This window comes from Medicago sativa, chromosome 8 (assembly GCF_051527215.1).
Source record: "Medicago sativa cultivar Bolivia chromosome 8, Bolivia_mono, whole genome shotgun sequence".
NCBI classification, from domain to species: domain Eukaryota; kingdom Viridiplantae; phylum Streptophyta; class Magnoliopsida; order Fabales; family Fabaceae; genus Medicago; species Medicago sativa.
The window spans coordinates 92,989,049-92,993,241 of NC_140756.1; the positions used below are offsets into that span (position 1 = coordinate 92,989,049).

A 4,193-nucleotide genomic window follows, 5' to 3' on the forward strand; every position below is an offset into this window, starting at 1 on the left:
AGTAACACAAATATATGATGCAGATTGTTAAAAATATTATTTTCATTTGTATTTTTTTCCAGATTTTCAAATGTAAGCTTTTCTGAGACAGTTTTTCTGTTTTAATTTGCATTCACTATAAAAGATAAATATATTTTTTAATAATTTTTTTATCAATAACTTTTTTACGAGTGAATTTAATTTTAAAATTCATTGAAGTTTTTGGTTACAATGCTATCAACTGCATTAAATTTATTTTTATTTGAATTGAGAGTTAAATATAGGTTTAATCTCTATATTATATTACAACAATAGCAACCAAGTATTATCACACTAACTAGAGTCGGCTACATGGATCAAATTATGTTGTTTGATCATAAATCATATTTGGATTCAACTCATTAACATCTAAATCTATCCTAATAATTTCTCTTATAATTTTTTTAGGTCTTCCTATCTCTTTTGATCCAATCATTAACCTCTAACACTCCATACTATACAACATTATCGGTCTGATTGGTGTTCGATATAATTTCTTTCAATTTAAGCGGCACTTTCTTATCGCATAAAACACATGAGATATCTATATTATATTAAATATATTCATTTTAGTCTAAATGAAATGTTTTAGAGAAGGATATAAATGTAAATATTTTTGTAAGAGCTCTTTGAATCCGAGGGTTTTTTGGGTCTTGGAGTGAGGAACTGTCCCCTCACCCTAATTTGTTATTAGAAAATAAATTTACTAAGACAAAAATTAACGTAGAGGTCCCTAATTATCCAAATTGAAGGTAGAAGGATACAACGCCAATACACAAGTTATAACCATCTTAGTTTTCTTAATTACAATACAAACACTAATATTCCCTCAAAAGAAAAAACACAAACACTAATATATTATATGACGGATAGGAATATAATTACAAACTTTTTTTTTTACAAAATTGTAATATACACTATTTCATTAAAGTTTACAAAATTATAACCCTATCAACTTTTTTTTTATCAAGTAGTCTGGTGGTTAAGTGAAGTGTTCGGGGTTTAAACCCCAACCTCTACATATATTATGCAACGTCTCTACCAACTGAATTAAACTCACGGGGACATAACCATATTAATTTTAAGGGTCTTGTTAACTTAACTATATTTGGTTTCCTTAACTAGTGCCCTCATTTTCCTAATTTTAATGACCCTTAAAAGAATTCTACAATGATGTCACAGTGTCGGGAATAAACCATAAATTAATAGGAATATCATTGTAGTAGATTTTATTTTTTGAGGGGGTCATTGTAGATTTTTTTTGTTGAAGGGTCATTAAAGCTAACTATAGCCTATATAGGTAACATAGCATGAAAAAAATAGTAACAATCAGAAGTTTATTCAAGCATTTTTTTTTTTGCAACAATTGGTATGTTGTCTTGGAGAATCAAATCACTGTCTACACCTTTTCTAGTTGGAAATATTTCTAAAATTAATTTATTCATATACATTTGTCTCGAAAGTACTTCGAAGTTTAAACATAAAAGCAAGAAGAAGAAAAAAAGGGATATTTTGAGCTAAGAACCTTTAAATAGAAGCAAAGTAAACATAAAGAAAAACATATATGTTGCCTGTTGATCCGTCCTCAAATGAATTAAGTCCCTACCACCTTCAAAAAGGAAAAAAAGAAAGAAAAAAAGGTACAACAGATTAATGAATTAATTTCCTACCTACCATACCAATTCATTTGTTGTGTGATCCCACACCTAGAGTTTTTTTTTTTTTTTTCATTATCATGTCACAAGAAAAAAGACTAGTAAGATGGCTAGATAGCTTGCTGGATGAAGATAAAATCTGCAGAAGAAAAGAAACAAATAAATGGTAATCAATCACATTCATTATACAACTATTAAATTATAGAACTCATTGGAAGAAAAAAAAAAAACCTTTGCAATGCTGCAGTTTGCTAAAGAGGAGAAAGAAGCTGTGCCCGATTAACACGTGATATTGGCACGGCTCAATCAAATAACACAGAGCTTTTTTGAACTATAAAAGCACTGCCTTCTGATTGAACCGCACCAATATCTCATCTCAACTAGCTGTAATTCTCAACTATAAAAAAAACAAAGCTTCTTGCTCCTGTCCTGCACTTTTTTCTGAAGAAACAATAACAAACCTTTGTTAATCAATGTGAGACATCAATAATATGTCACTAGAATAGCTTAAATAATATGTCACCAAAAGAACATTTAGTACTCAGAAAGAACGATGAAAAGTGTAACAAAAGTGGTGAAGGAGAGGGCATATATGTTTTGATGGAGTAAGTAAGTGTGAGATTCTTAAAATTTAATATGTGGGAGGAGGGAGACAGAGAAATGCAGAGTCTTAAATTTGGTGGTAACGCATTTAATTTAATTTGCCAACGACCCTGCAAATAATAGGAGGACACATTAAATTTTGACAATTGGAGAAAGGCATATTTTTTGAATTACTTACACAACAAAGGAAGAAAGAAAGTTGAGTCTATACATATTTATTAGGAGTTCAGATGGATGGGTAAGTTGGTCTGCTACCACTGCCAACCTCACTTGAAATTCAAATAGGAAATGGCTTTTGTAAAGTAGTAAGTCAGTGGTTGGTTGGTAAGTAATTGTGAGTATGGTCATCATCTGATTGAGTCGGCCTCATGTCATGTTTTTTTAACGCTAATCCACTGGAATTATGATCTTTCATTTTCAGTAGACATCTTAAGGTATCTCTATGGGTTAGGTTTTTTAAAGTTGGTTTTAAAGTTGTTTGTAGTTTGTTGTTAGTCTTATATTGCTTAGGTTTTTGGGATGTTAGGTGTATAAATATGTTTGAGTATCCTCATTCTTTAAGCTAACTTTTGAGATGAGATCTAAGCCTATTTAACATGGTATTAGAGCCGGGTTAAGGATTGCAATGTAGGAATTGGACTCAGGCCAACGCTAGGCGTGAAAATGGGTATTGAAGTTGGCTTTGAAGTTGTTTGTAGTTTGTTGTTAGTCTTGTATTGCTCAAGTTTCCGAGCTGTTGAGTATATAAATATGTTTGAGTACCCTCATCTTTTGAGCTAACTTTTGGGATGAGATCCAAATCTATTTAACATGTATCATTGAAACCATCATTGTTCTTTGGTGTGGTTTGGTTTCTTTTTTGTTGGTTGTTTGATATGGTTAATGTTGTTGCTACGCTTCTTTGGTTACTCAGCCATATTTACGTCTACCTCTTGTGAGGAATTTCTTCTTCTTCATGAATTATTGATTATGGAGCATCACAATAAAAAATAGTATTTCCTTAAGATTTTCTTTGGTTACTCAGCCATATTTACGTCTACCTCATCTATTAAAGCTACGCTTCTTTGGCTTTGAATTATTGATTATAAACTTGTGTCTTTAGGATAAATTTTCTTAAGATTTTTTTTAAGGAAATAAAAAATAGTAGGAAATTATAATTTTAACAATTTTAAAAAGTTGAATTCACCACTATCCACCACAATATTTCTAATTTTGTTCCCTTAACCAATGTCATGAGGACATTCTTTAGCATTTCCTTTTTTTTTCTAATAGTATAAACAAATTTAATTTTATTAGGTTCTTACTTAACATCCTTATTATTTATTAATTTTATTAGGTCTGCAGCAACTTAACCTAATAATTTTCCTCTAAAATGTTGCATTAGGTTAGCAGCAATTTAGAGCCCGTTTGTTATAGCTTTTTTAAGAAAAAAATCACTTTTTTTAAACAAATAATCACTTTTAAGAGTTTTGCATCCGTTTGTTACAGATTTTTAAAAAAATCAGAATCCAAAAATAATCTAAAAACAGCTTCAAATGAGAAGCTGTTGGGAGCAGCTTAAAATAAAATAGATTTTTTTTAGAGGAGAGAGAAAATATAATTTAAAAGATTGAACTAATTTTGTAACAAAAAATCCATTTTATATAGTTGTATCCAAACAAACTAGATTATTTGTTTAAAAAAAGTGATTTTTATTACAGTAAACAAACGCAAAATAGATTCTGATTTTTCATATAATCTCTAAAATATAATCTCTAAATTATTTTATATCAAAATCACTTTTATTTTAATCCCTAACAAACGGGCCCTTAACCTAACAAATCCTTATTTATTAATTTTGTTACTTCTGCAGCAATTTAACCTAATTTTTTCCCGCTCATTTGCTTTATTAGGTTTGCAATTATTTAACCTAACAAA

At 29.6% G+C, this 4,193-nt stretch overlaps 1 long non-coding RNA gene across 1 annotated transcript; it reads right to left on the reverse strand.

Annotated features, from left to right (window-relative positions):
* Window positions 1–1,528: 1,528 nt before the first annotated feature.
* On the reverse strand, window positions 1,529–2,637 carry LOC146903426 (uncharacterized). Its single transcript, XR_015023887.1, has 3 exons — window positions 2,488–2,637; window positions 1,905–2,386; window positions 1,529–1,812 (listed from the first exon to the last, which is right to left on the reverse strand). It is a non-coding gene; the product is annotated as an uncharacterized LOC146903426 (long non-coding RNA).
* Between the last annotated feature and the right edge of the window lie 1,556 nt (window positions 2,638–4,193).